The sequence below is a fragment of the Hemicordylus capensis genome, chromosome 2 (genome assembly GCF_027244095.1).
Source record: "Hemicordylus capensis ecotype Gifberg chromosome 2, rHemCap1.1.pri, whole genome shotgun sequence".
Taxonomy (NCBI): domain Eukaryota; kingdom Metazoa; phylum Chordata; class Lepidosauria; order Squamata; family Cordylidae; genus Hemicordylus; species Hemicordylus capensis.
This window is the reverse complement of record NC_069658.1, coordinates 311,753,324-311,776,193: the sequence shown is the minus strand read 5'-3', so window position 1 is coordinate 311,776,193 and position 22,870 is coordinate 311,753,324. Positions and strand designations below refer to the sequence as shown.

Genomic DNA, 22,870 nt, shown 5'->3' with positions numbered 1-22,870 from the left:
AATTCTTTGCTAATTATACAAATCAGGCATGCCAATTATTTTCTGCATTTTAAAAAACATTGCTCTTAATCCTTGACCTAGCTGGTATAATAGACATGTAGATCATATCGTTATAGGATTGCAAAGGATTCATAACAAAAGGCAACAGCTGATAACAAATGAAATCTCTCTCTTTTCTCCTGGCAGAAGATGCCAGCTGTGGAATATAGAATTTGGCACTGTGCACTGTGCATTTTTGCCTCTAGGAAGCACTGTGCACTTTTGCCTCTAAGAAGGCAGGCAGGCTGGGAGGCTGTGTGAAACAAAGGACAGACACAAATTTATTATGTATGTATGTATGTATTTATTTATTCATTCATTTATTCAATTTCTATACCGCCCTTCCAAAAATGGCTCAGGGCGATTTACACAGAGAAATAATAACTAAATAAGATAGATCCAAGTCCCCAAAGGCCTCACAATCTAAAAAAGAAACATAAGATAGACACCAGCAACAGTCCCTGGAGGTACTGTGCTGGGGGTGGAGAGGGCCAGTTACTCTCCCCCTGCTAAATAAAGAGAATCACCATGTTAAAAGGGTGCTTCTTTGCCAAGTTAGCAGGGGTTAGGGTTAATATACAATTTACAGTTAATATACAAGTTCTGTCAGCCACCTAATGGTGCAGTAGGGAAATGACTTGCCTAGCAAGCCAGAGGTTGCTGGCTCGAATCCCCACTGGTATGTTTCCAAGACTATGCACCTATATCGGCCAACGATGCTGAAAGGCATCATCTCATACTCGGTGGAAGGAGGCAATGATAAACCCCGCCTGTATTCTACCAGACAACCATAGGGCCCTGTGGTTGCCCGGAATCGACACCAACATAATGGCACACTTTATACAGTTTCATTTTATACAGTTTCTACCATTGAACCTGTTGCAGCTATAATTCTTTGTGAGAGAAAGAAAATAGTACTGAGATAGGAAAACACTATTGTGACACATACTGGGTAGCTTAAGGGTATATACACTTTGCTCCAGGCCCAAGTGAAACGTGGTTGCTAAAAGTCAATGAAACATGAAGCTGCTACATGAAATTTAATGCAGGATTTGGACAGGTAGAGTCAAAATGAAGAACTGAATTAGAATGATAGGTGCTGTGACTTGATGTGTGCTTTGTGGTGTCTATTATATGGGTTATTTTTGACTATAAATCCAAACTGGCCATTGATAGAAAGCGACAGGATAGGGTGGGGTGGTGGTGAAAGTAACCTGCACTGCACTATTTGACAACCTGAGGTTTAAATTACAGTTTTTAAAAATGTGGTGCAGAGGCATGTGGATTTCAACAGTATAACTTGGAAAGGGGTAATTTTGCTATCAAAATGGCTCCTCCACAAAATGGCTGCTCCACAGAAATGTCCCTGTTTCCTACATGGGTGGGCAAGAGATGCTGAGATGCTGTTTCACCTGCTGATTTCCTTAAGTAATGAGGCTGTTTAAGGCATAGGCAGCCTTCTAGAACAAAACTGTTAACTTAATCCATCACACACACACACACACACACACACAACTTACACTTCCAAGGACACAGCTCTGCAGGAAGGAAAAACAAATGTGTGTGTTCGTTTTCACACTACAAGACACATGCTTTCTTTTCACATGGAAAAATAATGTGTAGGTCCATGTGTATCAAAACGTAATGTGGAAATTGGCCATAATAGTTCTGTGCTTGTTTTTAAAAAAATGTTTTTTTCTTTCCAAGCTTACAAATAGAACAGGAAAATATCTATAAAGAACCAAAATGGTGTTTATTAAGGTTTAGAGCATGTCTGTGATTCTGTGTTGATAATATTAGACTTTTATGAATTCTTCTTCATCGTTGGGCCATGTTTATCAGCAGACAACACTTTCTGCAAACTGCCACATTTTATTTATAGCACTTGAGAACAGAGATTGAAGATAAGGAACTGGGAGAAAGATGAAAAGCTAATATGACTAAGAATATGGAAGTATTAGGGGGAAATGCCAAAATACAAGCATGAAGAAAGCAAAGCAAACTAAAAGAGAATAGAAATTCTGGGGAAATAAACCCTATCTATATTTTGTGTAGCAATGGCGACATCTACTGGTTATAGATGCAATAGGTCATTCTCTCTCTTTTATTACTATCAGCTCAAACAGCAGCACAGGCTACCAGAATTGTCCAGCCAGAAAGCTGAGTCTGTTTAGTCCATCTAAGAAACCACCTATAGATGAGGCCAGAAGGAAGGTATGTTGGGTTCTCTACAGTCATTCCATGTAACCTGGGTTAATTGTCCTTGGCTTAACCTTAGCAATGAATCCCTTAGCAATGAAGTTAGGCTTTTCAGTAACACACACAACTAAATGATCAATTCTAGCACTTTTTAATAGATCAGTCCCTGATATTTATAAATATTTAACTTTTTTAAAAAATGTATTATTTGATTCTCAAAATATGTTATAGGATTCTCCCTCCCCCAAACTTTCTCCTTGAGCCATTTGTTCAAAATGTAATACGCATGTGATATCTTGTTCCCAGTGGGGAAAATTGCTAAAGGTCTCCTCATAAGATTTCATTTATCCCAACAAAGAATAAAAAATTGCGTAAAGTTGTATTTGTAGATATGCTGTGCTATATTTAACTTTGCAGCTATTCAGTCAAAGCTCCATTAGCTTGCAGACTTTTATTAATGTGGTCATCGTGGCTCTGCTTGGACAGGAAATCTGTTTGCATGAGAACAGCTGGAACTGTTGGATATCACTCTTGTCTCCTCTGTATGTCACACTTAAGAGAGTGGTCACCAAAACATGGGAAGATCAACAGCTCTCTGTTGCTCTTCAAAATTGTCTTAGGGGTGTGTTGTATTCTATCTAGCAGTCCTTTACGTTTTGTTGACTAGAGGTTTGTCCCAGTGGGGATCCTGCAGAGGGGGCAGGGGTGAAGTTAGAAAGGAAAAGAGAGGGGAAGGAGAAAAGGTAAGGAGTTGTTTCTGGAATAAAATCTCAATTAAACAAACATAAGATTGTGTTGTATTTATGAAGGAAGCAGTTATAAAACATTTGGCAATGAGATTTTGAACCAGCGATGCATGTGAGCTTTAAAGCTTGTGACTGTTCCTGCATCTTCCTTTCATTGCATCACTGGGCCTATATTCCTCAACTACTGCATTCTACTATTGCTGTTGCTCAGGGGTGTAGCTATAATTGAGCGGATGGGTTCAAATAACCTGGGGCGCCCAGCTCCTGAGGGCCCCCCCAGCTCCACCTCTTTCTGTTTTCTTCATTGTCTCCCTCACTCCAAGGGGCCCCTGGGGAGGGGGCAAACAAGGGCCTCCTCTCGCCTAACTACACCCCTGCTGCTGCTGATTGTTTCTCCAGCTTCCTGAACTGCACAAGCCTTGAAGGTACTTTTCCCTTATCAGGTACATTTTCCTGGACTCTGTTGTTCACTGGATGCCCTCTGCAACATGGCTCAGATCCCACCACCACCTTTTTTCTTGCCCACCCCATAAGAACCTGCTCTTCCCTGGAAACAATGGAAGCCCTATTTCCACCCTGAAAGCTAAAGAATATAAACTGATTTGCCATTTCCTACCAACTTGGAAGGGGAGGCCAACTCTTATGAAGCTGCTCTTCAAGCTTTAGATGATCATTTCAACCCTACTTGGAATGTGATTGATAAATGTTACAAGTTCTATTCTAGATTCCAACCAGTGTTCCCTCTAACAGGGATTCCCAGATGTGGTTGACTACAACTCCCAGAATCCCCAAACAAAAGCCATTGCAGCTGGGGATTCTGGGAGTTGTTGTCAACAATATCTGGGAATCCCTGTTAGAGGGAACACTGATCCCAACATTGATCAATATGTCACAGCACAGAATAAAAAGTTAAAACAAACTAATTGGATAAAAACAATTAAATAGTTTTAAATTAATTTCAGTAAAAGCCTGAGAAAACAGGTGTGTCTTGAGGCCTTCCTAAAAGCAAACAGAGAAGGAGATGCTCTTATTTTGGGAGCATGTTCCAAAGCTCCAGGGCAGCCACAGAGAAGGCCCAGTCCTGAGTCACCACTGAATGAGCCAGTGGCAACCATAACCAGACCTCCCCCCGCCCTTAGACCATCATTCCACCCCATATGGAGGAATCTGCCTATTGCCTTAATAAAAAAGGGTAAACATCACCCCCTTCCCCACTTTTATATTTCCAGAATGGCTTGGCATAAAATTATGAAATTTGGCACATATGTAGCTCAAGATGGCAAGACTCTGTATATTTTCATTTCAAGGAACTCAGTCAATCCTGTGATTTTTAATTATTTTCTCCTACTGCAGTTAAGCTGCCAGAAAGAGTTATCTTTATCCATGGAGTACTTCACACCTAGTGAAAGTGCAACTGTGTGTTACATCTGAATAAACAAACTTTTTTTTACAAATGCACTATGTTCAAGTTGGTTTACAATCCAAAACATCTGCATGAGAATTGTGAAGCAAGAGGCATGTATTGTGGTTTTAGTTTTTTTCCCCTTACAACTGCACTATATATACAAGTTGGTTCTGTGATTGAACTGTAAAACAAAGTTCATGTGTTGTGACCCAGTTAGTTCGTGAATGATCAAGAAGCTGTGTGAATCCATTGAGGCTTGCATCGTCTTTTTTTTTTTAAGCTAATACACTCTGGCTCAGATCTGTGGGTTTATGGTGAACGATTAAGATGTATGGTTCTTTTGGATGTTGTGTAGTGCTCCCCCACACCCCGCTGCCAAATGTACTCCAGCCCAGACCTTTGGGTTTGTGGTGAAATGTATATATACGGAGATGATGCTTATTTTGTGGGTTGGGGTGGGGTGGGTGGGGCATAAGCTCATTAGATTCAGAGTCCAAAGTTCTGCATCCCAAAATTGCATCTGGATTCCTGCAGGTACCTCCAATGAGCACCCTCATTGGAAATATTGTTTGAAAAAGAAGTGATTTGAATAAAGTTTGTCTGCATAGTTTCAAGTAAGGTGTCACTGATATGCTTTGGCATACTGGTTTCAGTTCTAGATAATGCAGTGTACAAGAACTGATATTCCTGATTATAAAGACTGCACAAACAATACATCCACATTCCAGAAATGCAAGTCAACTTTTCTGCATGAGTCAAGATGACTGGTGCAAATGATTCATTCATATTATTCAGCATGAATCACCTTAACACTTCCTGTGACAAAATTCTCAGTTCATACCTGCACCCATTCATTTTACATTGTAGCACTATTATTGAAATTGCCTATTAGCTGATGGAGCCGAAAATTAAGCTGATATATTGCTTGAGCTAAATTCAAACAGAATGACTCTAATGCATCGTCATCAAGTCAAATATAACATTTTATATAAATATAATTATATGAAAATTAATATGTTAGTATTAAGCAAGCTTAAAAATTGCAGTTTTAAATATCAGGTGCTTACATAAATATATTTAATAAAAAATGGCCAAGGCTAAAATAATGGACTACAGTATTTCATTCTTTACCAATGAACATACATTGGCAGCTTATATGATGTGCAGTGGGATGGAAAAGTAATGATCCACCCCAGGGCTGCTGCAGACATGTAAGGCAGCACCAATGCTTATCAGAAGCCGGTACACCATGCTACACCACTAGCATGATTGCAGCATTTTGCTCTGTGAATTGTTTTTAATTGTTTTTATTCTGGGAAAGTGTTTTGTTTGTTTTTGTTTTTATATTGTAATCTGGATTGTGTACACCACCTAGAGATCAGGTGGTACATAAATATGATTAAATACATACATAAAATAAAAAGAGGAAGTTGCTAAAAATGGCCTCTTCCTGGTTGCACTGGTGCAGTTAGTTGGGAAGTTCTGTTCGTCTGGTCCTTTCACTACTCCGGTGGTCCCTTGCTCTTGATGTCGGCCATAGTCATCAGAATTGTCCCATCCCTACTGAAGAACATGTGTGAGCTCCTGGGTTTTTTTGTGTTGTTGTTTTAAATTGTTCAATGCTAGGATTACATTAAGGACTATCAGCAACTCAGAGGCAAGGTTTTTTAAACAAATGATCCATGTGCAGATTTTGGAAAGCAATTATTATAGACATCTCTTGGTACACTTTCTCCCGAAAACATCCAAAACAACAGTACATAATACAGCCATACTTACAACTCTAAAATCTCTATGCTTGAATAGGTCCACTCCTTTGGCATCAGTTCAGATTATACTGGACTCCTGGCAGGTCACCATTTCAGAAGATATCGTTTTCTGGCAATCTTCCCAGGTTTCAGTTTCCAGAAACACAGTTCACATTTATCACTGGGGCAACCATGGAACCACCCCTAGAAAGTAGAATAATAATGAAGAAGAAAGTCTGTAGCTACTAAACATATATCTAGAAAGCTGACAATATGAGCCAATCCAAGCAGACAACACTATTGTGATCTTCCTTTTTAAATTTCCCAGTATTTATCTTACCTCAGCCAAGCTTTTCAGTTTGAAAACAGTTCCCCTATGATATAAGGTCCTAGTCTGTATTTCCACCAAGCTCACCAACCATCTACAAAAATGAATCCAGGAAGCTTTACAAAAGAGAACTGGTTCAGATGATACTCTGACCAGTTCTTTAATCTTGTGGAACTAGAGTGGGAGCATGCACTTCTCCCCGCCACAGACATAATGGTGTATGGTGTAAAATTGTTTGGGAGCAGTTCCATTGCCATGCAATTATACCCTAGCATGCCAGGTAGCAGGGAAAATGTATGTGCCCACACTTCTGCCCCACACGCTTAAAGGGGGCTGGTTGGAGTGTCATCTGAACCAGCCAAAGAAAAGTCGCACTGACTATTTGCAGCTGAGGGTTCTCTTTCCCCTGCCTTTTTTAAAAAAAACTTAAAGGGTCATACACTAGGATTAGACACACATTTTAAATGGAGAATTTTCCATTTTAGTTGAAATCACCATATGAAGATGAAAACTCAGTCTTAAAATCTACAGTTTAAGCTTAAATAGAAAAAGCTGGACTTAGGAGTGGGGCTAAGGCTGGGAGTGAGGATCCCTGCTGGGCATGTGGATCCCAGCACTCCTCATGAGCCTAGCCCAGGGCTACTATGCTGCTCATGAGAACAGCCTCATTGGCTAATATAGAGATGGAGGGAGAGCCAATGCTGTGAGAAATCAGCCCAACAGAACTTTCCAACTAACTGCACTGGTGAAGCAGGGAAGTGGCCATTTCTGAGGCAATCCAAAATATGTGCTGGGACGGGAGCAGGGAGCCCAAGAAGGAGGTCCTCCCGCATCCCTCAGTGCAGGGAGCCAGAGAAGCAGGGAGCTGGAGAAGGAAGTCCAAGAGCACGGTGCATTGACGGGTCCTCCCTCAGCTGCGTGCTCTTGCCGCCCAGCCCAAATGTGGGGTTAAGGGACTGCTCTTGACCTTAAATGCCGGTTAAAGCCTGGGTAAATTCCAGGGCTTGGTGTCAAAACAGCACCAGGATCAGTATCAATCCTGGTGGTGCACACTGGCAGCCAAGCCCAGACTGAGTCGCCAAAGTCTGGGCTTTGCTGCCCATGTGAATAGCTTCCATGTTAGGCCCTGCATTTTTATTTTCTTTTAATAGCTGCTGTGCAAAGCTCTGATCCAGATTTGGGCTACAGAACTGCCATTCATAAAACAAACTCCAAACCACTTAGGGCCAAACTGCATTTAAATTCATTTCTAGTTTGGCCTTTAGAAATGACTGTGGGCATTATTACAGGAGTCTCAATGGGATTGCAAGGCAACAGGAAAGAACATAATTAGGTATCTAGAGGAAGAAATGGGGTTTGATTTCAGGGTTTATTAGGAGCAGGAAATATAGATTTTGGTGGGAACGGGCAATATTTATGGTAGGATTTAAAGATCTGTTAATTGCATTGATTGAGATGATTTGTTGGCTTCTTTTTAATACGTCATGCTCATAGTAACTAGAGGAATAATCCCATGTGGTCTGTAACACAGGGCTGGGTGTCTATTGTGTGCCAGACTTCCTAGTTCATCCTAGAGGATGTACCTGAAAGTAGGATGTTTAGGCAGGGTGGAAACCACGTTCGTGAGAGATCCAGGACTGATGATGAATGTCCTGGAGTGTTGAACAGTAGCTTTTGGATATTGACTTGATACCTTCTTTGAAAGCTCTTCGCAGTTTCCTGTGGGAGTTTCTAGAACTTCCAGAGAGAATAGGCAAGGCATACTCATTGGTGGGTTTCTGTCATGCTGAGTGCAGTGCTCTTAAAAGGTTTACTCTACTAAGTGCCTCTTGATCATTTTTGTAATTGCTGTAACTCTCCTTCTAGAGCAACTGGCAGCTCTCATCAGCTCATAGAACAGTGACGTTCACACACACATGCGCGCGCGCGCGCGTGTAAGGCAAGGAAACCATTCCTTGGAAAGGTGTCTCTCTCATTTTTTTATTAACTTTTAAGTACTTGCCCTGATAGTTGAATGAGAATGTACTGGATAGCTAGGAAGCTGGCAATAACAGATCCTTTGGCATGCCAAAGGTGGTAAATTGTGATACATTATGCTGTTGGAACCAGGTGAATTTTTAAAATAAATGGCATCCAGTGCAGCAGTTGATAGGCTGTAATATGATGCTGTAATGCACATATTATGATGTTGTTTTAGTGACTTACCCATAAAAAGTTGCCTCTTTTTATCTAGCAGGGCATTTGTGCCTTTAGCTGCTACTACGTCACCATCTTGGCTCCTCCCTCCTTGGTGCCTTAGAATCTGTATGACTGGCAAACTTTAAACCATTGTGGTGCTTCCCATCATGGAGACGTAACGACAGGAACAACAGCAGCTGCTGGATTTTCAACTGCATCAATGCAGCAGTGAATGGCACAGGGGTTCTACCGTGTGTGTAAAACTCACTTATAGGAAGAGTTCTGTTCATTTGTTTTAACATGTCAAGTGATAAAGTAGTGAAGACAATGTAATAGAATGTAGACACATGATAACCTAGTAGTTCTGAGTTAATTTGATACAATTGATGCTAGTACTTTCTCTGAAGTCATAAAAATTGACTGGGATGGAGATACTTCCTTCCATATGATCCTGCCTGTGACCTTTGCTTCTCTATGTAGGCTTTCCTTTGTGTTTCATTGCCATCTGAAGTGTGGCAGGTGTCCATGAGTGCCAGGCCCTCTTCTTTTCAAACTGCAAATTGCCTGGCCTCCCTCACTGTCTGCCTTCAGAAGAACAGTGAAGATGACATTGTTTATTATTGGAATTTGTTTTGGACCTTATTGGAACTTGTTTTGTTTTGCTTTCTGTGTGTTTGTGTGTACGCACACATTATATTGTCGGCTCATACAAATGTATTTTTTATTTTGCATGTAAGTCACCTTGCCCACTTGTATACAGTTGTAAAACTGAAAGCCTTCATTGGATTTCCACAAAGTGGGTACTGCAGTAGAGAAGGTCATGCTCTGTACTTCAGTTCTACTCTATACTCATAGTGTTAGGAGCACCTTCTTGCATACGTGCATCCTTCTCATTCCACTCTACATTCTATCATTTACTGTAATTGGATGATGGAATACAGAGAGGGTCTCAGAAAAGGGACAAGTGGGAGAAGGTACTCCTAAAGTAGGGCTGCTCAATGTTGGCCCTCCAGCTGTTTTTGGACTACAGCTTCCATAATCCCCAGTCACAGTGGCCCATAGCCAGGGATTATGGAAATTGTAGGCCAACATCTGCAGGAGGGTCAGGGTTGAGCAGGGTTGAGCTAAAGGTATACAGAACCCATTACATAAGGAATAGTGGTAATTTTCGAGAATGTCTTAGAATGGGTTCCTGCCCAACTGTCAAAACCTGCTTCTCCCAAAGTACATGACTGGTCTATGACTAGGACGGCACATCTATATGCCAAAGTTCTAGATTCTTCTGAGAACATGGAATGCATATTATTGCTTATATTCATAAGATCGTAAGATTATCTTGCCAGGTTCTTATAAACCTTTCACATTTTTCTTACTTCCCACCATTCTCCATATGGTTTGCTCAAAGAGCCTCTTGAAAACATCTTGGGAGTTTTCCTTCATTGCTTTTGTACAGTCCTATCTCATCAAGAAACTGCAACCTTCTGAGTCATAGCAAGACAATAGAATATAATCTATTTAAGTTTTGTTCATCAAGTTTATATTTTGTGATTGCTCTGTAATTATTTAATGATTTATTTTAATTGCAGAGCGCTGATTTTGTCATCAAATAAAAAACATGTTAGTGATTAGATCAGAAACTATGAAGCAATGAGGATATAAAACATGTGCTTTTTTGTCTTTAGAGTAAACACATTTATGCCTTTAAAGACTTCAGTAAATTCTTGCCCCTTCGAGATGCAGCTGAACATGGTATCTTGAACATTTCCTTTCTGGTAATGAGTAGATAGGAAGAATGTACTTTCACTCCTGTAACTAGGAGGCAGAGAGCCTTAGGTTGACCCTTTCCTTTCCCCAGTCAAAGTCAAACCAAGAACTCTTCCGTATATTGATTTGTAGCTGTCTTTATGTTTATGAATAGCAAGGTTTGACAAATTATTTGCTTCCCCTACTCAGTAAAAATGTTTTTATTTGACAACATGCCAGCCCATTTTTCGGAATACTACAGCATAGGAAATGAACCAGAGATATCCTGTCTGGACGGGTGAGATGATTTTCTATGGAATTATAGGGGAGCAGCAAAGTGAATAGTAATACAAATTTATTGTGGGGTGGGGGAGGGAACTGTATGTGAAGCTGGCTAGGTTATTTTTTCACCTTTTAATTGCAAAAACAATGAGGCTAAAAATATCTTTATTCTGCCAAGGGTTTTCCCCCCCTGAGGAAACAATATAAATATTAATATGGCTTTCATATGGTAGACTTCGGATAATACACATAGACAATTTCTGCTTTGTAGATATAGGGTGTCATCTTCAGCTCCCCTTTGTGTGGAACAGGAGCCCTTAGTTGAAAGGAAAGTGGGGAAAGAATGGAGTGTATGCTCTGGGGTAAGGACTCCAGGCTAAGGACAACTGTGGATGCAACCTATAGCATATTCTAAAATATGCCTTACTTTTGTCGCTCTATATAATAAACACTGCACCATCATAAAGGCAACCCTGGCCCAATAAAAATCAATGTTGTTGGGTTGTTGGTTTTTTTGCTCTCTGCTTTTGTTATTGTTTTGGTTTTAAGATGGTAGTTGGGACAAATCAACAGGCTCTGGCAGCCTTGCAGGACTCGCTGCCTCCCTGCTCCTATGGATGATGCCAAAGCACTACGCGTGCCATGAGGCAAGGTGGGGTGGTACCTCAGGCACAGGCCTAAGGCAAGGCACAGGGGCAGCAAGTACCCACTGCCTGCCATCATAGATGTCATCCCATGGGCCTCCCTGCTGACAGCATCCCACTGGGGTTTCCCTCCTTCCCCTGGTGGGGTGCACCTCTTCTTTTCCATCTACTCACGTGAGCTAGAAGTGCCACTGCCAAGCATAGGCTGAGAGTGTTCACATGTCACTGCCACTGCCTCAGGAGCGTGACCTTAGAATGCCGCACCTGCCCGTAGATGGGGGGAGGCACCATATTGTCATTCGCCTCAGGCAGCAAAATGTCTTGAATCACCTCTGCCTGCTGCTGTTCTTGATAGACAATGAGGCTCTACACACAATCTGTGTGTAGAGCCCAAGTGGGCTCTGCAGGGAAAGAGGGCTTAGCCCACTCTCCCTACACATGAGCAGGTGCTCAGCCCTGGGCAGCTGGATCGGCTGCCACACAATTGCCGGCTCCATCACTGAACTGGTAGGGGTGGTGGGGATCAGGGGCACACGCCTGATCGTGTGTGGGGAGATTGGGCTAAGCCCACGCTCCCCGCAGAGCCCGATTGGGCTCTACACACAGATCGTGTGTAGAGCCTCTCTGTGTCTTTCAGTCCTGCCTCTTTGGTGGAGAAGTTGACCAGTCTGCTATTTATGTCCTGCTGTCAGTAGGGGTGTGCATTTTGGAATTTTCTTGTTTTGATTTGTATCCGAATCGAAACACCCCCATTTTGTTCTGAATCAGCCCTGTTTTGTTTTGTAGCCGAATTTTCCGAATCCGAATCGATTTGGATTATTAAAAAGGATCCCAGGGCAAAAAGAGTGGGTGGTGGTGGTAGTGTCCAATGGGTGGAAGCTACCACCCAAATTTCAAAGGAATTAGGCAAAGGGCTGATTTTTTGTGTGAATTTTTTAAGTTTACACATCTTTAAGAATTTTCTCATAGGGAATAATGGGGATTCCAGCAAATGTATCGCTTCAAATCAAGGGGAAAGGGATGACCCAGAGCAGAGTATGGTGGATGGTAGTGCCCAATGGGGGCAAGGAAACTTCCAGAATTATCTCAAAAGAATTAGGAACATAGGAAACTGCCATATACTGAATCAGACCATTGGTCTATCTAGCTCAGTATTGTCTTCACAGACTGGCAGCAGCTTCTCCAAGGTTGCAGGCAGGAATCTCTCTCAGCCCTATCTTGGAGAAGCCAGGGAGGGAACTTGAAACCTTCTGCTCTTCCCAGAGCGGCTTCATCCCCTGAGGGGAATATCTTGCAGTGCTCACACATCAAGTCTCCCATTCATATGCAACCAGGGCAGATCCTGCTTAGCTATGGAGACATGCTCAGCCACAAGACCAGTTCTCCTCTCCATTGGGCAAAGGGCTGATCTTTTGTGAATTGTTGAAGTTTACGTGCCTTTAAGATTTTTCCCATTGGGAATAATGGAGGTTTCAGCAGCCCCATAATTCCACTTGGGGGGCACTGGGGTTTCCCAGAGCAAGGGGTTGTGTAGTGCACATAGGGTGCCAACCATCTCCATACCCACAAGCCCTTGCAGTACTGAGTTTTGTGTTTCTGAGGTGTTCATTGTAGATTCTCTGGTAGCATATGAGATTTTCAGTGAAAAACAAGAATCCACTCTCATATGCTACCAGAGAGTCTACACTCAGAACACCACAGAAACAACATAACCCAGCACCCCATGGGTTACCAACCCTTCCCCTGGCCAATGTAGGGTCAGTAAAGAGTGGCAAGAAGCAAAAGAGCCAATGGGGAACAAGGAGGGAATTGTCAGCAGGTCAGCCCATGATTTAGGTCACCGATCAGAAGGCTGGAAGGGTGGGAAATTCAAAGAGATGTCAAACACAAAATGGAGACTGACTCAGAGATCACTACAAAATGGAGGTCTGAAACAACAAAACGTTTTGTAGCCGAAACAGGGACGTTTTGTTTTGTATACAAAACTTTTGGATCTGGAAAATGGGTGTTTTGTTTGGTCTACAAAACACCCGAAACAGACTGTTTTGGGTACAAAATGTTTTGTATCCGAAACCCTTCGCACATCCCTATCTGGCAGTCTAGGGCTCATCATAAGATGGATCCCATTTCCCTCCTATAGTACTGAGAACTCATTTGGAGCCTCATGCAGATAAACCCACATCTGGGCTCACACTTCTAGATAAACAACCTTCAACTTTATTGAAAGGACAAACTGAAGAGCATACTACTTGTGCATAGAATTTGGCTTTAGGGAAATGGCTAGGGATGTGCACGAACCGGTTCGGAGGCCATGTTGGAGGCCTCCGAACCGGTTCGCAACCGGACCGGTCCGGCGGTTCGGCACTGAGGGGGGGGGTCTACCTTTAAGGGTGGGGGGTAGTACTTAACCCTCCCGCCGCTCTTCCCCCTCCGGCGCTGCATTTAGAAATGAGGTTTCGGAGGCGGCAGCATTCCTTCCTGCCGCCACTGCCCCTGTTGTTGCCCGGAAATCTCATAAATCCGAGCATGATGTGCTCATTGTGGCGCGTGCGCGCCTGTCGCTGCTGTGCACATGTGCGCCGCTACTATATGGTTCAGTAGTTAAACAGCTTTGCAAGGTAATAGCAGTTATATCTGGGCCAGTCACTTCTCTCTCAGCCTAACCTACTTCACAGGGTTGTTGTGAGGAGAAACTCAAGTATGTAGTACACCGCTCTGGGCTCCTTGGAGGAAGAGCGGGATATAAACGTAAAAAATAAAAAATAAAGAAATTTATGCCCAACAGTGATTTGAGACAGAGTTCACATCACATTGACTCCATACAAGGGATTTCAGTAAGAACAGCCTAGAATGATTTGATTATGTGGTGAATGCTGAGAGTTTTTCTGGTGATGGAAATTAAGCTTGATAATAACAGATCTTGTCTAAGTGTGTTGGACAATTCAATTCTAGAAGATGTAAAAAGCACCCTGCTACATATATAATTTGTTTATTTTAGTTATGCTGCTATAGAACCACTAGGGGGTGCAAAAGAGATAAATCTGTGTTTTTCGGAAGATCTTTGTGATAATCTCAGATATTTACTCTTTAAAATCATTATTTAAATATACTGCAATTTCATCTCTGTTCATTATGATGGATAAAATGTACTGATCCTGCAATCATGTGCATACCAAAAATATCTCTAACTCATATGGTGTCTGATCAAGGCAACCTTAGGTATTTCTTTAATTGACAAGAGTAAGCCTAAAAAGAGTGTTGTAAAAGAATATAATGACCAGGGAAAAAACCCCATTTTATAATAAGTTTAAAATATGCCAGGTGTCAGCTTCTGGAATGAGCCATTTTTAGCCTCAGGGTTTCTGCACTCTTCCCATCTAGTTTCAAACTGTTAACAAGAAAAGCGGATGTGCAGCTCTCTAGGGCTGTTTGTGTGTGAGTGTGTGTGTGTTTTGGTTTGGTTTGGTTTTTAAAATCTAATTTACAGGGGGAGACACAAAGACACTGAAGCAGCTCTGTAATCTCATGTTCTGGCTCAGTACATTGGCAGTGTTAAGGTGGAAATCCCTTTAAGGAAACATTCAAACATACTGTATCTATGGGAGAAAATGTTTTGACTGTATTAAGATGATTATCTTGAGGCACCTATCAAGAAAAGCCTCTGAGATTCACCACACAAACCTGAGTTTTTCAAAATCTGGTGAACTTCAGACATTTCTAGATGAATAGCTTGTCGTGCAGAACAGCCACCACCACATGGCCAGTTGGTCATATGAACAAGACATGAATGGATAAAATACAAACATTGAATTACATTCCTAATCAGGGCATTACTTAAATTTAAAAACTTGGTATGAGTTGATCGTATCATGCACATGCTAATGAGACATGGAAAGAATGCTTAAGAGGTCTTTGCCTACTTAATGCTAAACAATACATTATCTAAAATGCAACACAGTTATTGGTCAAAATAAATACAGGTGTTATTTCAGCATGATTGACAATCAAATAAGTTTAATGACCATCCTACCTTTCCTCTCTTGCAAGACTTGTCTCTTTAAGATGGATCATCCATACAGTATACAAGAATAGATTATGGGTATCAAATTTGTGACAAGGGAAAGAGGGAGGGAGGGGTCTTTGCCTGAAACATGACATCATACCCATCTTTTATTCCTCTTTCAAAATCAATTCATGTATTCATATCTATTATGCATACTTTTTTTTCCTTTCCCTGTACTCTTCTCATTTCAACTAGATGTCACTTTTGCTTTGTTCTGATTCTTCTACCCTCTTCACTGGCACCAAGTCCTAGTTTTGAAAATAGTAAAACAAAAATGGACTTTGTCCCCAGCCCCCAGCCCAAGAAGACACAGACAACCATTAATGAGTAACACTGGTCATAGCTTTATTAAATAATATAACAAAGAGCAAGCGAACTAGGTTGGGAAGCTCACCTCCCCAAGATAGTGTGGGACCTAGCAACGGCCAGGTTTGGACACCCTAGTCCTCCCCCGTGCCTTGCTTGGGTGGCACACCCTGGCTCAGGAAGGCATCAGGCACCCGCCTGATACCTCGCCCTCACTGCCAACCCCCCAGAGGGGGTCTGGATTCTTCTAGGCCTTTGCCCACCCTGGACCACGCAGCCCAAGGGTTTGCAAAGTCCTGAAGCTGGTTCATGGCAAATCATCATCCCTGGGCCACACGAACCACAAGGGAGAGATTGACCAATCCTCATTCAACCACCCAAGGGTGCTCACCGATGTTAAACCCCCACTACTTTTCACCCAAACCCACACTGTCCCAGCTAAGCCATGGCCTAACTATCTAAAAGCTTCCAATAAGGAAGCAGAATGGAGTAAGCGGAAAAACCCCCCAATCTCGGCCAATTCATTGGGAGCAAAAAATTCCTACTTGGCACCCAGAAGGACAACCAGCCTCTAGGCCCGCTCTGCTCCCAGGGAAGGGAGGGTGGGGGAATCCAGCACCGGACTGAAGAAATGGGGGCGGGGAGATGCCGAAGTGGTCCCTAACCCTGCCCCCAGCAGCCCAGCATCCAATGAGGGCCTTCTTGGGCCTCATGCAGGGCTGGGACAAATCGCCCTCCCACCTGCACGGGGCCGAGGGAGGGGCATTTTATTCATTTTGATTGAGCTTCGCCATGTTTGACAATAAAAATGTGTGGGTGACAGAGAAATATAATTCTATACCAGACACTTTTAATTAAGGCTGTGCAAAGCTTCAGGAGCTAGGGGTGTACATGGAACTGATTTTGCATTCTGTTTCAAGCTTGAAAAGAAACAGAAATGGCCAAAATGTTCTGTCGAAACAACCAGTTAAGGTTAAAAAAATGTTTAAGATTTTCCACTCATCCCCTTTGGTGTCCCTAGGAGCTATACTATGAGAAACAATGGGGTGTTCCAAGTTTCCCCATTGTACCCTGTGGCTGAAACATTCAAAACACTTTGAGTTTGTTCCCATGAGGATTTGAGTAGAAAAGGTTAAACATTTGTTTAAAATCACCCACTTGCCCTTTTCTTTTATGTGTTGGGTAGTAGGTAGCACCCATCATGCCCTACCACACAACCCACTTTGGTGTCCCTAGGAACTACACATGGATAACAATGGGGTGTTTCGAGTTTCCCCATTATTCCCTATGGCCAGAACAAGCTGAACTCACAGAGTGCACACACAACCTTTGCACAGAGATTTGCAATGCATTTCCCAACTCTGCCTTGAAAAACAATGCAGAAGCACACAGTAAAAGGGAATCTGTCCCTTCCAACACAGAAGACACATTCACAGTCCAAAGACGGCCAAAAAAGAATGACAGACCCAGAATCCACTGCCAGCAAGAGTGCCTGTGCTACAGTAACATCATTGGTGCAAGTTGCTCTTTCACACACAGTTATGACTCCTTATATTCCTAGCATTTAATGGCTGCCACAGCAGCACCCCTTACTTAGCATCAAGCATAGCCATAAGCTCAGCTAGAGAAACGTCAGCCACATTTTAGAGGAGTATACCTTGTGGATTGCAGAGTAGTGAGTGAAGCACAAGTTAGTCTCAAGGCCAGACATGGAGCTCAGCACATCAATCACCAAGAAATATTACTGGGGGTAGGTGGGGGCTGTGTTGCCACTGTCCATTTCTTGCCAACACTATCTCAGAAACAAACAAAAAAAACACATCTCAAGGAAGACAGACACTCAAGATCTGCCTTTGTAATTCTGAGATCCAGCAAAACCAGATAGCCCTTCCACATCTCCCCATATTGCTACTGCCCAATATATTACCAGCAGGGATTTGAACCGGCATCCTTCTGCTTGGTAATCAAGCATTTCCCCACTGTGCACCATCAAAATCAATGGAACAACCTAGTCAGGACTAGCTTAAGTCCCATTAACTTCAGTGGGCCTTAGCCACAAGTATTTAGTCTGATCCTGTAGTCATGTTTTCCGTTCATCCAAAATGCCATATTTATTGAGCAGATGCAATGGCGTTTATGGCTGGAGTTCATCTCACTTCCATGATACACGTCATTGTTCAACTGCCTTCTAAAAGGCTATCATTTCTGCTCATTTGTTGTTGTTGTTGTTGTTGTTGTGTTTTAGAGTAACATGGCTGTCACTAAATTTCCCATGTGTTTTATGATTGCTAGTTCCTTATGCTTTTTGTAGTCAGTATTTCTTGCTCCTCCAGTGTTTTGGCTTGATGATATACCAAGGGAGATCCCTGACATTCTACCTGTAATTGCAGAATGGCAACGAGGGGCTCACTGGTCTGCTTCTGCCCCCCTCCTCTGCAACTCTAAACATACTTCACCCAGTACATTGCTGCTCCTCTGTGTGTGGATTGCTCCTTGTAGAGTTTGTCCAATTTGCATGTGCAGAGTTCCTTCCTCCTCCCCCACTTCCCCAGGAAATTCTTGTTAATTTCTGTTCGTGCCAAACAGGAAATCTTACCAGACATCAATGCAGCAAGAGATCCCTGAAAAGCAGCTTGGCAAGGTCTTCAGCAGTCCGAGGCCTGAGGGCCCGGCCACGTGTTCCCAGGTCGCAGTCGGGACCCGGAGCACTCAAGCCGCCCCCCCCAATGAACCTACCTTGGGCCAGGCGCCGTGGCCACGTGCAGCCTGAAACAGGCCGCGGCACCTGGCCGCACAGCGAGGTGGGGCCTAAGAAGGCCTGGCAGAAAAGAAGGCCCGGCAGAGGTTGCCCGGCCGCACCACGAGGCCTATGAAGGCCCAGAAGAGGTTGCCCATGGCTGGCAGCGCGTGGGCGATCCTCCATGGCCTGGGCTGCCTACCGATGTGGCGGGAGGGCTCCGAAGCCCAATCCCCGCCTCGCGCGGCCCCGGCCGCCGTTATGGGGCGGGAGGGCTTTAAAGCCCAATCCACCCCTCCTATGGCCCCCGGCGGAGCTGTATTCTCCGCAGGCCTGACCACACGCCCGTAGCCGGGCTGGGAGAACCACCTGCCCATGTCTGCTCTCTGCAACTCTGAGAGTCGGACTGGGTGGGTGCCTGCGTGCAGGCCGTAGGCCTGCTCTCACCCCGCCCCCTAGAGGAACACCTGACCAATGGGAGCCAGCTCCCAGTGTCACGTGCTCCTCCATAGGGGGCTGGGGCAAATGAGCCGCGCTGCCTAGAGAGGCGGCGATCGGCTGGCTTAGTTATAGTAGCAATAGCACAACATATTATATTCAGTGCTGAGAAAAGAAAACCACAAAATCAAACTTTCCTTGATTCCTTCCTCCTCTCCTCCTGATCTATCTTCTTTAAGAAAGGCACAATATAAGGGCATTCTCTGCTTCCCAGTCCCTTTAAATACTTTGCTTCCCAGTCCCTTTAAATACATTTTGAATTTAAAATTCCCTCCTTCCTCCCCTCAGCCACTGGTGGTGCAGTTGCCCATGACAACACTTAGAGAGGAGAGCTGGTCTTGTGGTAGCAAGCATGACTTGTCTCCTTAGCTAAGCAGGGCCCAACCTGGTTGCATATAAATGGGAGACTTGATGTGTGAGCACTGTAAGATATTCCCCTTAGGGGATGGAGCCACTCTGGGAAGAGCAGAAGGTTTCAAGTTCGCTCCCTGGCTTCTCCAGGATAGGGCTGAGAGAGATTCCTGCCTGCAACCTTGGAGAAGCCACTGCCAGTCTGTGTAGACAATACTGAGCTAGATGGACCAAAGGTCTGACTCAGTATATGGCAGCTGCCTATGTTCCTAACACTTGATTTGTATGTTAACAACCCAACCAAGAAGCAAGGAGGTTGCAAGCCAATGAGAAGCCAGTGCCAGAAATCCAATCAGCAATGGGAAAACAGTCCTCCAAAATGGCCCTTGAAAAGTTGAAACATTTTGATCGTAACTGGCTTGTTCTATTTTGAGCTCAAAACCGGCTCTTTATTTAAAGGATGTTCTATTTTGAGCTTGAAACACTTGAAATGGCCCGTTTCAAGTTAGAGCATTTCACCATCAAAACATCCCAAAAATACTACAATTCTCAGAGGTACATGCACCATACCCAGGAATCCAGGAGGAAATATCATTTTAAAATGCAAGGCACAGAAATTACTGCCTGCTTCCTTGCTTCTGGGAGCATGGGTATGGGAAAGTAACCTGTCTCCTGCCCCCTACCTAGTCCTTTAAGAACATTGAGGCTTTGGAGAATGAATGAAGCTTTGGTCCAAAGTGAAGTGAAGAGGTTCACTTCAGGCCAAAGTGAAATTGGACTCCCCAGAGGGTCCAAATTGAAGTGAGGGCCTCTCTAAAAGGTTAAGGCCGGTTCTGAATCTGATATGGCCTGTATTGCACAACCTGAAGTATCCTGAGAGTGTCTTGTTTGGTTTACATGTGTCTTCTTTCTTTCTTTCTTTCTTTCTTTCTTTCTTTCTTTCTTTCTTTCTTTCTTTGTTGAACACATTCATATACCATTAAAAACAAGCATCTCATGGCAGTTTACAATTGGTTAAAAACAATTATTAACAATAAAATCAGCAATTAAGAACAGGTGATTAAAATGAAAATCATATTTAAAATTCACCTTAGGGTTAGCCCGATGCTGATCTAACTTGACTGATGGGCAATTAATGCGTTTATTGCTAGATTTGACTGAATTTCAGGAAAAGCTGAACTAAATGAAGCACCCAATTTTTCCTTACTACATGGAAATGTGGCAAGGTACCAATAACAAAACTGACCTCCCTACTATCTGCAGACATGAAAGCACAGACAGCTATGTAAACCTTATTATGTTTTAGATGGGATTTTTAAGATGTTAATTTTAAGTCCTTTTTTAAAAAGAAGAGTGGAGTGATATGTTTCTTTATTTCATTTCATTTTAATACTATCTGTTCCAAGAACAAATTAATTCTGTTAATGAATGTTTATTTTGGTTTTAGTTCCTGACCCACAGTATAGGCTCATTATTGAAAAGTGTGAATCATGGGAATTATAAGGTCAAGATAAGAAGTCGTATAAATAGGAACAACCTTTTCATGCTATCTATGACACATTTCCTTTCCAAAGTTTATAGCCATTCAGTTCCATTTTAAATCTTAAGTACTGTTTCTGGGTTGTCTTGGATTAGTCATCCATCTCTTTTGAATATAGGGGGGGAACCAGCTGCCACCTCCTTTTCTTGGTATTGGAGATTAAAGAAAAGGGGGGAGAAGAGGATGTGATCATTTGAAGAAATACATAAGACAATTAAAAGAACGAGGCTTGGAGAAAGTAGGATCACTTTTAACATTATTAAAATCACAGTATTTAAGAATACCTTGCAAAGAGTGGATTCCTTTTGAAGGTAAAGAAAGTTGGTTTGTTTATAAATATGTTGATGACACTGAAATAATGTTGCCTAGAAGCAGGTGAGACAGGGTTCCATTTTGCTAGTAACTATTCTTTCATTCAAATACCACTCATTCCTTGTTGGTCTCCCGTTTCCCTTGTATGCTACCAGCAGAGGCGTAACTAGGGAAAACGGAGCCCGGGGCAAGCACTGAAATGGCGCCCCCCCCCGCCGCCCCCCCAACATACTACATTATACTTAGGTTTTTCCTCACAAGCGCCCGCCGCCGCCAAGCCAGGCCACTGACTAGCTGGCAGGCGCCAGCAAAGCAATGGGGGTGTGTGCAGGCGGCACGGAAGGGACCGCTCGTGGGGAAGGGGGCACCGATGCGCTCCCTTGACTGTTGCAGCACTGCTGCACTGAGCAGGAAACGTGTATTAACAAAAAATTAAAAAAAAATTAAAAAAACATTGGTCATGGCGGCGCCCCCCACATGACCAGAAAAGATGGCACCCGGGGCACGTGCCCCCCCTGCCCCCCCTATAGTTACGCCTCTGGCTACCAGTTTTGTCCTGATGTAACCTATTCCTTGTGCTACAAGTGGCTCCATCCCATCACTGTTACCATTTCTTCCCTATCTATCACTTACAATGCACATGTGCCTAATCATGGCTCTTGCAGTCACTTTAACTAGAATGTTAACAACCTGAAAGAAAATTTGAAAGCTGACTTGTATATACAGGTGAAACTCGGAAAATTAGAATATCGTGCAAAAGTCCATTAATTTCAGTAATGCAAATTAAAAGGTGAAACTGATATATGAGACAGACGCATTACATGCAAAGCGAGATAAGTCAAGCCTTAATTTGTTATAATTGTGATGATCATGGCGTACAGCTCGTGAAAACCCCAAATCCACAATCTCAGAAAATTAGAATATTACATGGAACCAAGAAGACAAGGATTGAAGAATAGAACAATATCAGACCTCTGAAAAGTATAAGCATGCATATGTATTCAGTACTTGGTTTGGGCCCTTTTTGCAGCAATTACTGCCTCAATGCGGCGTGGCATGGATGCTATCAGCCTGTGGCACTGATGAGGTATTATGGAAGACCAGGATGCTTCATTAGCGGCCTTCAGCAATTCTGCATTGTTTGGTCTCATGTCTCTCATCCTTCTCTTGGCAATGCCCCATAGATTCTCTATGGGGTCAGGTCAGGCGAGTTTGCTGGCCAATCAAACACAGTATACTGTATACTTTTCAGAGGTCCAATATTGTTATTTTCTTCAATCCTTGTCTTCTTGGTTCCATGTAATATTCTAATTTTCTGAGATTGTGGATTTGGGGGTTTTCATGAGCTGTACGCCATGATCATCACAATTATAACAAATTAAGGCTTGACTTATCTCACTTTGCATGTAATGCGTCTGTCTCATATATCAGGTTCACCTTTTAATTTGCATTACTGAAATTAATGGACTTTTGCACGATATTCTAATTTTCCGAGTTTCACCTGTACTGTGATTTGTCCAGGTATGTCTTTCTTATATAGAAAGGAATTAACCTTTTCTTCCATTATGTTTTGGGAAGGTGAAGGTTTAGTCTAAAACTAGCCGACCCCACACAGAACTAGGCTGGTGCATTTTGATTCAGGTGCAAAACGTTTTGTGCCCGAAAATGGCAATTTCGGAGGTTTTGTAACCAAAACAAAATCGAGAATTAAAAAACAAAGATTTTTGTTTCCAAATTGAAATGACTGTGTT

The 22,870-nt window shown here is 42.9% G+C and overlaps 1 long non-coding RNA gene across 1 annotated transcript; it reads right to left on the bottom strand.

Moving 5' to 3' along the window:
* Positions 1-323: 323 nt before the first annotated feature.
* LOC128348115 (uncharacterized) lies at positions 324-18,852 on the bottom strand. The gene is made up of 5 exons (XR_008317936.1): positions 18,278-18,852; positions 17,339-17,473; positions 14,994-15,623; positions 6,169-6,341; positions 324-2,926 (listed from the first exon to the last, which is right to left on the bottom strand). It is a non-coding gene; the product is annotated as an uncharacterized LOC128348115 (long non-coding RNA).
* Positions 18,853-22,870: the final 4,018 nt, after the last annotated feature.